Source organism: Pinus tabuliformis, chromosome 7 (assembly GCF_031772625.1).
Source record: "Pinus tabuliformis cultivar Carrire ecotype Pingquan chromosome 7, CPIR1, whole genome shotgun sequence".
NCBI lineage: Eukaryota > Viridiplantae > Streptophyta > Pinopsida > Pinales > Pinaceae > Pinus > Pinus tabuliformis.
The window spans coordinates 1,690,363,511-1,690,379,654 of NC_142293.1; positions in this window are offsets into that span (position 1 = coordinate 1,690,363,511).

Below are 16,144 nucleotides of genomic sequence, written 5' to 3' on the forward strand. Positions count from 1 at the left end.
AAACTATGGGTATATTTTTTTATTTTATATCTAATAATTAATAAGTTATATAGAGTTCCAAAGGTGGGGAGCTTATTCTTTATCTTATTATCTTCATGTGGGAGCCACAAAGAGGGTAACATTCTATTATACCAACTATTTAATCATTCTATGAAAAGATCACTATATTTTTACACTTACATATATCCATGTAAAAGTATATATACATACAATGGTTAAATTAAACTCTACATTATTCATAATAGGCATATTGATTAATTAATAACATATATACATACATACAACAGTCAAATTAAACTATACCATATTTTATTAGGTTTATTATTTTCTTCGGGTTTATTATTTCCTTTGGTTTATTAGTGTAAGGTTCCATATTCCTAGGGTTTAATATTATTTCCTTAGGTTTTTATAATCCCTTGGGTTTTTAGTATTAATCCCTTGGGTTTATAATATCAATCATGGTCAACCATGTTTTGTAAAATCAATCATGGTCAACCATGGTCTGACGTTGTATTGTGACAAGCATTGTCTCAATATGAAAACCAACCATGGTCAACCATGGTTCAATGTCGCATTGTGACAAAGATTGTCTCGATATGAAAATCAATCACGCTTAAGCATGGTCCAATGTCGCATTGTGACATTGATTATTTCAATATGAAAATCATCCATGGTCAACCATGTTTATTTTAGGGTTTATAATATTTATCCTAGGGTTTATATACCTTGGGTTTATAATATATATCCCTTGGGTTTAATATTATTCCCTTGGGTTCATAGTCCCTTGGGGTTTTAGTATTAATCCCTTGGGTTTATTGTTCTTTTAGGTTTATAATATCAAACACTTGGATTTATTAATCTAAGGATTCAACTAGGTTGAGCATGGTCCGACGCCACATTGTGACAAAGATTGTCTCAATATGAAAATCAATCATGGTCGACCACAGTGATAGGGAGATCCCTAACGATTTGGATGCCATGGGAAACATAATCATCACCCTGTCTCTTCCAAAAGGGGTTCCACTTGAAGGCACGATGACTGGCCGCATCTTGACGATGAAATTTGAAGATTGGGACCTTGCAGATACAGAAAAATTTCCCCATTTGGCGACTAGCGAACTGATGGAGTAAAGCACGAAAGGGATGGTTACGACACTTCAGCCAAAGGAATGGCTGCAAAAGGTGGAGGAAGCCAGGTTGCTCTATCTCCTATCCATTCCCCATTTTCTCTGGCCCCCTATTACAATATTGGTCATCATACAGCTACTATGTCTAGTACACGATGGATACTTATGGATAGAAAACCGCATCCACATCATGGCACAACTCATTCATAGGATCTCACAGCTTCCCTATGAAGGAAGAGACCCCATGGAAATTGTTGATAAGAGTGGCGATGTGACGATGACAAAAACCCTGAAAAAGAAATATAAGTTGGAGAAAGGGCAGCAAGGAGATGCTATTGACAGTATTCCAGAAAAAGTGGTACTCATTTCTACCCAATTTCTGGCAGGGAAAGTGATGCGGAAATGTCACGACAATGAGGTTCCAACGATAGTCGTCAGCCTAGCTGAGTAATATGCAGTAGGGGAACGGTTCAATTGGGCGCAGTTCCTCTGTGATGAATTCCTGACCAACTGTAGGGAGGTCTAAGAGGAGGGAAAGACCTTCTACTACACGTGGCTACTGTTGTCCATCATGCTGGTTACCAGTGAATTACCCGAAGATAGATAGTTTCCCTCCTTGGACTAGGATTGGCCAGAAGTCGCCAAATATGCATCACTTTGGGCGACCAAGGATGTTGCCAGAATATCGGACATCAAGATTTTCTAGATACTCATGGACGCGAGCATCCTCCAATGGATCAACCAGCAACCCTATTTGTCCATCGAGGTATATGACAGTGTAAAGAACGTAGCCGAATTTAAGGCTGATAAGCACTTTGTCTACATCCGGGCACGCAAGGACCCCGAACAGACGTGGACCACACTTCCTTTCATTGCAATTGATGAAGCTATCTATGAAGTATTGGATACCTGGCCACCGGAATGGTGCGGACCAGATGCGGTGGGGTGCGATGAGGCCGCTATCCAAAAATAGAAGGTTGAAGCTAAGCACACAGCATAGCAAAAGCAAAACAAACAACACACAGTGGAAGTACGGGCGACCCAAGAGGTGGCGCAGACTTTGACAGGCAAGGCACCAGCAGGAGGGGCTGCAACGACAAAGGATGGAAGCAGTTCAAAAGTGGCCACAAAGCTGGCTACGGATACAGAAACGGAGGGAACAGCGCCAACCACCACGGGGTCACCCTTAAAACGGCCAGGGTCGATAGAATGAAAGAAGCCGTGAAAGAAGGCCAAGGCGTCTAAATGGGATGGGGAACTTATTACATTGACCGAGGGTGATCTTAGTGACATAGGGGATACCATTCGTGAAGTCACCTGGGAGGCGCTTGACGAAGCCATGTCAGAGCAATAGACTGTGTTGGGGGCACTCTGCGCGCAACTGCAGGAACTCGGGATGCGGGTCTCGTAACCAGGCACCATTGCTACCTATGGAGCTCTGGGTCTGTCAGCCACTGAGCAGTTGCTACAGGCCAAATTGGCTAACACTATCCCACTTCCGGTAGGAGAAGTGACAATAGAAAATGCGGAAGACAGAGCTGTGGTGGGCCAGCGTGAGGGACTTGGATTAAATTTGGCTGCCCTCCCTTGCAAAAACTTTTACCAGCTCCAGGAAAGTGCAACGAGGGAGCTCTGCACCAGGGAAGGACGTGCGGTACAGGTACTCAGTGAGTAGTGCATTAATATAGAACAGTTGAGCCTCCAACGAGACGAAGTCATAGCACAAAATCAACAATTGGAACAAGTTGTAGGAGAAGCATGTGCTCGTGCCCCTGAGCTAGAAATTGCAGTCGAGTTACTTGTCAGCATACAAATCCACAAGTTGGCTAGTGGGTTTCGCGAAGCAAAGGAAGAAGCCACGAGGGTTCAGTTGGCCCTTAACCTATAGATTACAGAGCTGAAACTGCAAGTACAGCCTTCGACACCACTAGAGGTCACCAAGCAGCGTAGAGGCATCATTCAATCCGAGCGGGAAACGATCACATGTGCCATGAAGGAGTGCGCTGACTTGTTGGACCAGTCACTTATTATGCTCACTTCACTCTAGGAAGATCCAACCTTACAGTGATTGGAAATAGAGGTAAGGGAGCTCCAAAAATCCTATGATAATGTCAGAGGGACTGGGTAGATGGTTGTTATTACGCGGCACTTGGCCAAGACAAGGGAGGCCCAGGCCCTGAAGATACAAGCTGACACTGCCCGACAAAAGGAAGCAGTGATTAAACAATGTCTCCAGCCATGGCTTGATGAGGCATTTGCGGTTTCCGTCACCATTGAGCGTAAGGTGGCACACATGCAGGCAGAATATGCACCCGGCAAAGCAGCTGAAACAGATACTGATGTGTCAGTGGCTCGCGTAGAACAGGTACAGAGGATGGCGGAAGAGTTTGCTGCAAGTACAAGAAAAGCATAGAAGTTGCTGACCGACCTCTGTGTGAAGATTGTCGCACCAACTGAGTGACTCAAGATGAGTCACGATGATTGTGTTGGGGGCCTATTGGGTAGCGAAGGCCCCGCGTAATATTTTTGGGGCTCAAATCTCGCAATTTTGGGGTAAAAGTATGGTAAAGAATCTATGAGATAAGCGGAGCGCGAATTGTAATGAGTCAATTCAAAGGGTTGTCCACCCAAAAATAATGTAAAATGAGTTGGCCTACCCATGATCCACAGACCATGGAAATGTATAAATAGAGCACAGCTCTATGGTTACAAGTTAGTTTTTAAAGTACGTTTTTTTGATCTAGAATGTAAGGGGTTTATGAAGAAAGAAGTCTGGGAGCGTGTGTGAGTCAAAGTCAAGGGTGTTGGTAGATAGATAGAGGCTCTACAGCTGTGTGCACAAAGGCCTAGTAGAGTCCGCAGCTGTGTGCACAGATCCGTGCAGTTGAGTGCACAGGGTGGATCTGGTTGTACTGAGGAGAAGATCACTAAAGATAAGAATTTCTAAATCACTGTGTGTTTTCTTGAGGCTCTGTTTAGTGCTTATGTTTTGAATTTATGCATTATCTATTATAATTACGCACACGGGGTTTTATGTTTAAATGTTTTCTTAAAGACTGTAATAAAAAGCTCAAATCTGTAATAATATTATTAATAAGAAAGTGCGTCTGCACGGATCTACGTGAAAGCCCATTAGCAATACAGAGGGGCGCGAGGCCACATAAAAACCGCGACCCCTCCAGACCACATCTAAAGACATCCCAAGGGTGTGGAAACTTGGTTCTAGCACCCTCCCATACTACCTCGAGTGAGACCTCAGTCTGCGCTCCACAGAATGTTGCCGAAAGGGCCAGTAGTGTGAGATTTGTTCAGCTAATACACTTCTAAAACCTGGGTCAAGCCCCTATAAACCAACAAATGTCAGCTTGATAGACCTACCCATGGTCCGTGGACCATGGGATTGTATAAATAGAGTGAGGCTCTAAGTGTAGAAAACATCAATGGAAGAAATAAAGTAGAATCATGACGAGTTTAAGAGATTGAGTCGAAGTGTAAAGTGTGTCTTTGGGTCGTAGAGTAGGAGAAGGCTCTGCAGCTGAGTGCGCAGAGGCCTAATAGTCCGTAACTGAGTGTGCGGACCCCTGCAACTGAGTGCGCAGGGCAGGTCGAGTCTATAACCGTGGGAAGAATTAATAAAGAAAAGTTTTACCATATTTCTGTGTATCTTTTCCTGTTTTATGTATTATTGGGTATAAATTGCAAGTGTACTATTTATTTGTTGTGCAAACTCATATGAATGTGCTGTATAAATAAATATAACATAAGGCATCCAATTACATGAAGATAACTAACTAGTGTAGTAAGATAGGTAAATAGTGAAGAGCATTGCTCCAACAATGTGGAGGCCCCACAACCCATGCTTAGGGCTACACAAAGGTAAGTATATCAGGGCGCGAGGGACAAGGAAGTGCGCGAAGTAACCTGCACAAAGGGATTAACGGTTGAACCCACTCAAACCTCTCAGACATCTCAAGGGTGCAGAAACCTGGTTCCAACACCCCCCAATACTACTTCGGGTGAGACCTCAATATGCACTTCACAAACTCTTGCCGAAAGGGCCAGTAGTACATGGATTTGTTTGGATATTTAGCTCTGAATCTAAGTCAAGCCCCAACAAGCCAACAAATGGTTTCATTGTCAGGACTGGATCTACATAGAAATGTCTGATGTCATATCTGTAGGTTTTAACCCTATATAGAAATTACCTGCATACAAATTCTAGAACACAAAAAATAAACAATGCGAGAGCATAACACATAAAACACATATACATGGAAATTTTCCCTTGGATCCCAAAACCAGGACTACCAACTTGATTTTTCATTATGTTCCTTTCAATGTTACAATACATATTTATGCATGCCGAAGCATCTAATACCATGGACCAAAAACCATCGTCTCTAAAACCATGGACCGAAAACCATCGCGTCCAAAACGATGTGCAAAAATCATGCAAAAAACCATAGGTAGGTTTGCCAAACCTAATATAGGGTCCAAAAAACAAAATTTTATAGGGCACTACACCAGACCCCATAGTGGGGGGTTACTTGCACCCCTCAAACCCCCTATGACACCCCCACTATGCAATTGGTGCAACGAAGGGGGGGCTCCGCCCCCCCTCTAACCCCCTGGTTAACTACGTGGTCTAGTCATGGAAAGAATATAACACAACCCAACAGTATCACTGGAATCCACCTAAGAAAGGAATTGAGGATTGGTTGGATAGGAAGATTCATGAGTTCGCGGCACAGGAGAATAGGAATCTACGACTATCAAAAGAAGAGTGGTTAGACTGCTACTTATACACAAATATCCACGAAATTTTCTTCGCATCCTTCCCTACTGAACTATACGAGTGGATTGCGAAGCTGGCAGATAGCCAAGGAAGGTGCAAGCTCGATGACCTATTATGTTGACTCCATAATTGGTGCACAGATTGGAAGCATCGAAGGATAAGATCACATGCACTGTTGATCACTGGCTCGATCGAATTATAAGAGGATTCATCACTGAGTTTGCGGTAGATACTTCAGTCAACTATAGTGAGGCAGAGCGATGCTTCCTCAAAGGACGCGAGGTAAGTACGTTAAGTCTTTGAACACTAGGATTAAAATGCTACTGTGTGAAAAGCAGGTTATGTAAATAGATTGATGTTTGGGACTACGCAAAGTGGGAGAATCTACAGAAACGAAGGTAGTGCAGAACTAGAAACTAGCCCCTTGCTTTCACCTCTGCGAGGGGATGGGGAAGAGCTCATGAAGGTCTCAACAAGAAGTGCAATCAATTTGATAAGGCAGAGGATTTCGCGCATACCACCAACACCCACACCACTGCCAGTTTCACCGTCTTCACCTCCATCTTTGCCCATTCCACCTCCGCCACCACTGTGAGTCAATATGGCAAGCGCGATAAAGTTTCCAGTGTTCAAGGGAATAGGAAATGAAGATCCGAACCAGTTTTGGTTCATGATAAAGGCTGTATGGGAAGCGCAGGGAGACACGGATGAAAATATAAAGAAGGTAACATTGGTCGACACTCTGCAGGATCGCGCACTGACTTGGTACATTAAGCATTCCGATGACAATTCGAATGCGGGGATTGCAGATATCCAAGCTACCCTAAACAAAGAATTTAGCAGACTGAAGTCAGAGGCACAGTCGATCATTGGGTTTAAGGAAATCACAATGCTATGAGGTGCGACCCTTTGGGAGCTAGATTAGAGACAAAAGTGCACAATTCTTAAAGCTAACATGACGTTGATGAATGGACAAAACTGCGAATGGTTTGTAGCATCATTAACGTCGCATCTAAGGAATGCACTATCACAATAGAGGCTAACAACTCGGGCTGAGGCCTTGGAGGTCACGATGAGACTGCACAAGACCCTGATACAGGATCCCAACTTGGGAGTTCAACAAATTCACGCACAGTTGAAGAACTTGTGCCTTGAGATGCAGAGTCTGAAGAAAGATAGAAAAGCTTGCCTAGAAGTGTGCGACGAGATATGGCGCATAAAGTGCAAGGGTCAGGGACATGACAAGGACCACTGCTCGGTGTTTGCTAATTACTTCGTGGGCGGAGGACCAATGCCATTGAGAACAGAGGCACAAGCAAGACCGAGCGCAGTGCTTGCATTATGGTGCACATTTTTTCAGATAGGAGGAAAGCATGCTACAAATAACTGCCATTTATTATAGAAGTAGACACATAATTCACAACCATTGTTCTGTAATTTCTTTAGATCAGTGGGGCATGATGATCACAACTATAGAAGTTATGAGCTGATGATGGATCAAACTCTTACCTACAGAGTTCAGGTCGAAACACGGCCCCTTGACCAGAACGCAGGGATGGTGCGAACTAGATTTTAGGGGCATGGATGAGGCCGAGGTGGAGGAGGGCCTGGAAGAGGTCGCAGATAGCTGATATGTTACAATTGCGGAGGGCCAGGACATTATGCACGCGATTGTACAAATACAACAAGGCCATCATGCCTGTATTGTACATTGCTTGATCATGAGATGGAGGATTGTCCCACATTGATAGTGAGGTTGCATGATAAAGGAGCGCTCCAACCTCCCCTGAATCAGAACTTGCAAATGATGAGGTCTGAGACACTCAAGGAAGACCCTAATGTGAATATTTTCCTTCAAAGTGGAATTATGATAGGGGATGACAAAGGAAAGCAGCTTGAAGAAAGTACTTGGGTTCGCAAGGCTCCAACGAAGGAACCAAAGTTTGATTTGGAGCACGCTAAGGAAACCTTCATGGAAGCCAAGAAGAGATTCGTTGATGCCTCCACTTTAGGAAGTAAAGATAGACTAGAGCTGGAAATGGACCCATCGATGCTCACAACATTCCTGGAAACATGCATGAAGCTGCTGTGTGACAGCAAGGCTGTAAAGGGGCTACAGGAACTCATAAATAGATGCGGTGGGAGCATGCTAGGAGAACCGTGTGTAGTCTGGAAGCTCGAAAAGCAAACGACGCGAACGGGAAGGGAAATGAGATTGACCGTGCAGATTAGAGAATATGAGATGGACCAAGTGATTTTGGACCTAGGATCAGATGCGAACATTCTGCCAAAGAAAACATGGGAGCACATGGGAAGGCTTACACAGCAATGGTCTCCTATCCAACTACGAATGGCGAACTAGCAAAAGATCCTACCTATGGGGAGATTTCAGGCAATCATAGTGGATATCGAAGGAGCAAGTGCGCTAGCCAATTTCGGAGTAATAGAGATTGTTGATGACAACAATCCCTACCTCGTGCTATTAGGAATAGATTGGGACACTGACATGAATGGGGTGATAACTCTGAAGAAGCGCAAGATGATTTTTGAGAAAACATCTCTGCGCATAGTTGTACCTTTGGACCCTGTAGAAGGATCACACAACACGGAGCCAGTGCACAACTACAGCAACGATGATGATTTGGACTGCATCTACAAGATAACCGCACGAGAACAAGACTGGGTGAATCCAACCACAGATGGATGAATCTCATGGGAGCGCGAAAGCTCCTACACCCCGGATTCTGACAAAGAGATAGAACAATGCAGAACCGGTTACACGAGGTAACCACACTGAACTGTAACATGATGACAAGATTTCTATGCTGCGTATTGACGGAGGTAAGGGATATGCCTATATATGAAGGGTTAAGTGAGGTGGATGATTTCCTAAACATATTTGAAAGAAAAGTGTTGGAAACAATGTTTCGAAGCTTTTAAATGGGTACTGTGCACTACGCCCATGAGGTGGTGGGGTACGCACCAAGGAAGCTTTGGGGACTGGCGTGAATGTAGGAGAACAATGCGCATACGATTTGGGAAGCCTCAGATACGATTAACAGAAAATATTGCCAGACAAAATGGTCCACGCGCTCACCTATCCAGATGGATACAGGCACATGGTACGAAACCTGTGTGGATGCACACAGTCTTCGCCTTAGAAGACACAGTCAGTAAGCATGTGCGGGCAAGGCAATGGTGCGAACGACCCCTCCAGTTGGAACCATGGAGTATGGAAAGGCCAAGTGCGCAAAAGGTTATCCATGCAGAAGCCTTTAACAAAGTATGCGAAGCGCTGAACAAGATACATAATGCGCATCAGACTGATTGGGGCTTGTGTGTACCAGTCGTTCAATGGGCTTATAGGACCACGTGCAAGAAATTGACAGTGCAAGCACCTCTGAGGGTGGAGTATGAAGTGAACATTGTAATCCCCATGGATCATAAAATGCCTAGTCCGCATATAGCAACACTGACAGATATGACAGTTCGCGGAACCTTGAAAGAAGGGGTAGTGTAGCTGAATGAAGCAAAACACTTGGGACTTGATGGGGAAATCTGACAGGGTGACCTTAGGCTCCAAGAACTTATGAACGATAGGGTGCGATTAAGGGAGAAAAGCACTCTAGTGGAAGCAGAAGTCAAGAAGCTGGAGGACGGGATCAAGAAGGATTTTCTCAATAAAGAGACCATGGTGATAAAGCAGGGTGCACACAATCACGTTGATAAATTTGGGGACTGTCACCTCGAATTGATCAGCCTGATGCCTTGGATTGGACCACATATTACTAAACAGATCGACCATGGTGGCGTGCTGCAAATGATAAAATGTGCGACACAGCCAGTAACGATACAAAGTGGGTATGTTACAAGAAAAGTGATGGATGACCAGATGAAACCCTATTTAGGTGGCACGACCACCTGACTAACCATAGGAGGTATAGTCTTAGTGCTCCAGGTAGTTGAAAGGAGGCGTGGGACTATAAACTACTCTGCCCAGGTGCTGCGCAATGTTGGAGCTGCGTGTAGAAGCAAAGAGTCACAAGGTCCGTGACCGCGCAAGGGGGGTTGCACTGCCGCACGTGTTGGTTGGAAAGTGACCATTGGAGTCACTATTCATGATGTGATGCTCAACTTGAGGCCAAATGGAGTGGGTGGCAGGCATTTAAGGCATGCTTTATGGGCAAGATTTGAGAAAATATGCTGCCAAGGGAGCATTAATGAACCAGATTTGGGGGTAACGGTCGAATTCATATTCAAAAGGTGCTATAAATTACAAAGGGATGCCCAACAAACAACACTTCGTTATTTGTGAATTGAGCTATTGTGTACCCTGCATATTCTGAGAGAGCCGTGTTTGACCTGTGCAAAGTGTTGATTGAGCCCTTGATTATGCAAGTGATAGATTTCTCGACGAACAAGATGGCAGCATCTGAGGAAGTTATGGAAATTGCAGAGATGACCGCCGAGGAGGCCGCGCAGGCCCTGATTGTGGGGGATGTCCCTGAAGGCACTGGGATTGTGGCGGAAATCCATAAATCACCACACATGCCAAGGCCAAAGAAAGACAAATAACTGATGGTTCTCGTACGTGTGTCCCCGTGAAACCCGCTGCACACCAGGTTAACGATGCAGGAGAAAGGGAAAGTCGTTAACTTGGAAATGGACAAGGAGGAGGAAGACCTGAAGGACCTTATCATTGAAGAGGACAAGGACAAAGGCATGGTGGTAGAAACTAAGCCTGTGCACCCTCCAACAAAGTTTCCCACCTATATCCCCCTGCAGAAGGGGAAGGCAAAAGTGCCCAAGGATCTCGACGAGAGCAAGAGCTCTCTCCAGACCCCACTCCTCCCGGAAGACATCATTTTTGAGGGCATGCACCTGGGACAGGTGTCTAGATTGAAATTTGAAGATTGGGATCTCACTGACCATGAGAAGTTCCCTCACCTAGAGACTGCACAGCTCATGAAGCCCAAGCAGAACACTGCGGCAAGGGTTATCGAATTGGAGCTGTGAAAGTGGTTGCACAGAGTGGAAAAAGCAGGGTTACTAAACCTGCTCTGGGTGCCTCATTTCCACCGCGCCTCAATAACAATTTTCGTCATCAGGAAGCTGCTCTGCCTAGTGCATGGTGGGTGTTTGTGGTTGGAGGAGCCCATCCCCATCACAGACCACTTAATTCATCGCATTACCCAGCTTCCCTGCAAAGGAGAGGACCCCACAGACATCTCAGAGGGGAAGAGAAGTGACTTGGTCATCACGGAGTCCATGAAGAAGAAATACAAATTTGAAAAGAATAAAAGGGGCTACGCCATATCCAACATCAAAAACAAAGCAGTTAAAGTGGCGAGCAAAATACTGGAGAGTAAAGTTATGCACAAGTGTTGTGTGGATGAGGTACCCGTGCCCGTGGTGGCACTTACTGAGCAGTGCCTGGAGGTGGTCCATTTTAACTAGTTTGAGTTCCTCTGTAAGGAGTTCCTGGAAAATTTCCGCGAGGCCCAGGAACAAGGCAAAACATTCCACTATGTATGGAATCTATTGTCCATAGTGCTCATGGCAGGGGAATTGTTGGAGGACAGTCAGTCCCCATAATTGACAGGGATCTATCGGAGGCCGCGAAGTATGCTTCGCTCTGGGCCATAAAGGACACGAACCAGATTTGCGACAGTAAGATATTATGGGTGTTCATGGAAATGAACATCAGAATTGGGATTAAATGCAAGCCGCGATTATCACCCACTATCTACAATAGCCTGCAATGTTTTGCAGAGCTTAAAGCAGACCTCCATAGCATATACATCAAATCGTGCATGGACCCGGCTAAGAAATGGAGTAAGCTACCCTTCATAGCCATAGACAATGTAATTTTCGATGTACTAGAGACATGGCTGCCGGAGTGGCTCGCCCCAGACATCGCGGTAATGGAGAAGTCTGTGGCAAAGAAGAAGAAAGAGGAGGCCAAGCTGCACATGGCGCAGTTGGCAGAAAAGAGAAGGCAAGAAACAACAACAACAAAAGTGTAGGAGGCGTGAGACACTACACAGACAATAGCAGAACAAAAAAAGACTGCAGAAATAGCAGTAGCATAGGAGGCAGTTGAGAAGGTGCGTGTTGGACACAGATTGTCATTGATGTCAATATGGCAATATTCGAGGAGCAGAACAGAGGATGCAGACAACCATCGCAACAACAGAGGAACAAGCAGAGCTATAAGGAAGCCGACAGAGCTATCGAGCCCGTAAAGCCCATGTATGCATGCTTTAACACTATCGGCGGACAGAAAGCCCATATACATAGGCTTAACACTATCGGAGGCAGAAGACTTGGCTCTAGGGAAAATACACTATCGGAGGTGGATTGCGGACTTGAAACTCTATACATGGGAGTGTTAAGTTGTATCAGGTGCGACACATCGCATTGCTATGAGGGGTCTACGTTAACGTCGAGCCCTAACCCTGTGTGACTTTCGATCACCGATAGCGAGTATCGCATCAGCACTTCAGAAGTGGGAGCTACAATATGTCAAGCGGTCCATTGCAATCACTGATAGCGATATCGCATCGGACCTCCACCAGGGGCAACTCCCAACTACGATGCATATCCATGCGGACCCGCCACACATTACAAATATGACTTAATCTATGATCACATCCGTCACATATCACAAGCCATAAATCCTTGCCACATTGGAAGTCCCGACTGCGATAGGCTTTGGACCCGATGGGCATATTAACTATGGTTTAATACCATTTCACATCTAGTCCATCGGAGCAATGTAGGATCGGCCGTTGACCATCAGTGGAGTCATGGATCTAATATATAAAGGACCTTAGGGAGTCACGAATCGTTGATTACAATTTAAGCGCAGACTCGATATAGGAATAGGTGCGATTGTAATATTTCCTGAAGTCCGCCTTTTAGTCTGTTTGACTGTTTTTTCTCATATTCTCTGTGTAATGGAATGTCTGTCTTGCGTGGTGTGTTTTAAGCTGAAAGGCCTACAATGGCTATTCCGACGGTTGAGAAGGCTGAACGTCAGTGAAAATGGGGAGAATAATGGCAATTATGATTGTGATTGGGACAAAACATCTCTATTTAATTGAAAGAACTCTGTGTATGCTACAATCATTGCCAAAAGGAGCACTGTTATAGTAAAGCGGGAGGATGTGTTCTCCGTGGATCATTTGGACCAGTCTATTGAATCTACGTATCCCCACAAAGTCAGTGAACCTGCACAATGTAGAGGAAGCTACAGCGACCAAGGAGGAAGCCTAAGAGGTGGTGTAAGCAGAAACGAATGGACAGAGGCATGGGAATGTATAAAACAGTAAAAATAGAGAACTGTTGGTAGCTGTTGTTGTGGTGAAGAGCCAGAGTGTGAGGTAGCAGAAGAAAAAGAGGTAGAAGAGGCAGTAGAAGCAGCGGAGGCTGTAGAGGTAGCAGAAGTAGCAGAGGTAGGAGAGTAGGAGTGAGAGAACGTCAGTTGAATAGAGTGTAGCAGCATACCAGTTTATACCAAGGTTGGGTTGGAGCCCAAGAGGTTGGAGCCTCAGAACTGAACAGGATTGAAGTCATTGGGTGTAGGTGCTCCTAAGTGCAGAACCACTACAAAACAAAGTTGGTGCTCTGGAGGTTGGAGCCTCACTGAAGTCCAAGTTGGAGCTTCGCAACTATTCACAATCAGATATATACTTATATTGTATTTATTTCATTGCACTGTCTTGAGTTTTAATAAAACCATTAATTCCAGTTGTTGATTTCTGTGTTCTATGTATACATATACATATCTATATATTCTTTTGGCAATCACTAGAACAATTAAAAAAAAAAATAAGAAATACTAATTCACCCCCCTTCTCAGTATTTCCAACAATTGGTATCAGAGCTGGCTTCTTCATACTAGCCTAACAGCTTGAAGAAGGATCCGCAGCCATGATGAGAAATCACGAAGCATCAGGAAGACCTCCTTTGTTCAATGGCACTAACTTTGGTTTCTAGATGAAAAGAATGACCTACTACTTAATTTCCCTTGGACCTGAAGTCTGGAATTTTGTTCAAAATGAATACCAAACGACTTCCACTCTTCCAATAGACCCAAATGAGAGGAAAGCATACATCACAAATGCAAAGGCCTTGAATTCCATCACTAATGGAATCATTGATTCTGAGTTTACAAAATTCATGCACTGCACCTCTGCCAAAGAAATGTGGGAGAAGCTAGTTGGTTTGTACGATGGAGACTCAAAAGTCAAAAAGGCAAAGCTTCAAACTCATAAAAGACAATTTGAAAGTTTGAGGATGGAAGATGAAGAAGATATTGCAGCATACCTCCTCCGAGTAGCTGAAGTGGTAAATTCCCTGAAAGGATTGGATGAAAAAACTGAAGAAAGTACCATTGTTCAAAAGGTATTAAGGTCTCTTTCAGAAAGATTTGACTCCAAAATAAATGCTATAGAAGAAGAAAAGGATCTAGATACCCTCAAAATGGATGAACTCCATGGAATTCTCATTGCCTATGAAATGAGGAAAGGTGGCCCAACATCCAAAGATGCAACGTTCAAGGCCTCAAATTCAAAGAAGGGGAAAGAAAGGAATGACTGTAGTGATGAGTCAGATGTGGAATCCGAATTGGCTCAATTTGTACGAAAGATGAAGAGAGGATCTAAGCTTAAAGGTAAGTATCCTCTTATCTGTTTTAAATGTGGTAAAATAGGTCATTATGCAGCAAGATGTCCTCATAAACATGACAGTGATGATGAAGGAAATTCTAAAAGAATGGCACACAAAAAGAAAGGGTTCAATAAGAAAAACTTCTTCTCCAAGCAAGATGAGTCTGATGAGGATGATTTTATGGTCATCAAAAAGATATCAAATGGGGAAAGTGATCATGATGAAAGCCAAGAAACATTATTCATGGCACTCGCAGATGATGATGACTCGGGGCTAGAAGGAAATGTAGAGGAACTGTTAATAAGCGCCATGGAAGAAAATGAGAAACTACGGAACAAAATCATTTCTCTCAAAGTGGAAAACGAGGAAATAAGAAGGAGAGAAGATCTCTTGGAAGCAAAGCTTAAAGAAAAAGAAGAGACTTGTGAAGAATGTGAGGCCAAAATAGTGTCTCTGAGAAAGGAGTTGGAGCAAATTAAAAAGGGTTGTAAAAGCTTTCAAATACTTGAGACTATTCTGAAAAATCAAAAACCTCAACATGACAAGTCTGGAATAGGTTTCAAAGGAGAATCCTCAAGCACTAAGAATAGTGTGAAAAGATATGCCGATGCACTTTCCTGCAATCCAAAAGATGAAAAAGTATGTTATCAAAAGTGCATCCCAGATCCTAAGAATGAAGAGAGAATTACTCCAAAGAAGAATGTGGAGTCGAATCATGGACACTACAACAAATACAAACCTGTACTCCACCAAGGGCCCATCGCAAACCCAAAGAATGAGGGAGGAGTAATTCCCAGGCAAGAAATCGACTCAAACCGTGGTTGCTTCAATAGGTACAAAACCATCTTTCTTGGACACTGCTTTCACTATAAAAACTTCGGTCATCAAGCCAGACATTGTATGGCTCATAGAAGTGAAAAGCACAGCCAAAGGAACGAATAATCAACTCATATGCCCCCAAAAGGTAGGGACAAATCAAAACCTTCAATTCATTTGATCCCTTGACCAAATTTGATCTTATTTGCTCTTTCTGCTACAATAATGGACACTATGAACAAGACTGCCCACTCAAAGGAAGAAAGTCGAGTAGCAAGAACTCCAGCATGGATAAATGCGGCCTGGCTCTATATGCTCAAAATAATGGAAACCATTGGTTTGTGGATAGTGGGTGCTCCAGACACATGACAGGAGACAGAAGAAAGTTTGTCTCATTGAGCAAAAAGGAAGGGAATGTGTCCTTTGGAAGCAGATCTAGCAGAATTGCAGGGAAAAGAACAGTGACTCTGATCAATGGAAAAGGAAAATCTCAAGATGCTCTGCTAGTTGACGGACTCAAATCAAACCTCCTGAGTGTCATCCAAATCTGTGATCAAGTACATAAGGTTGTTTTTTGCACCAAAGACTGTGAAATAAGGAACTCTGCCTCAGGGGAACTTGTGGCAAAAGGGGTGAGAACATCAGACAACAATTACATTCTGAACAAGATTCAAGAAAATAAATGCTACTTGAGTCAGACATATGAGAGTTGGTTGTGGCACAAGCAACTTGG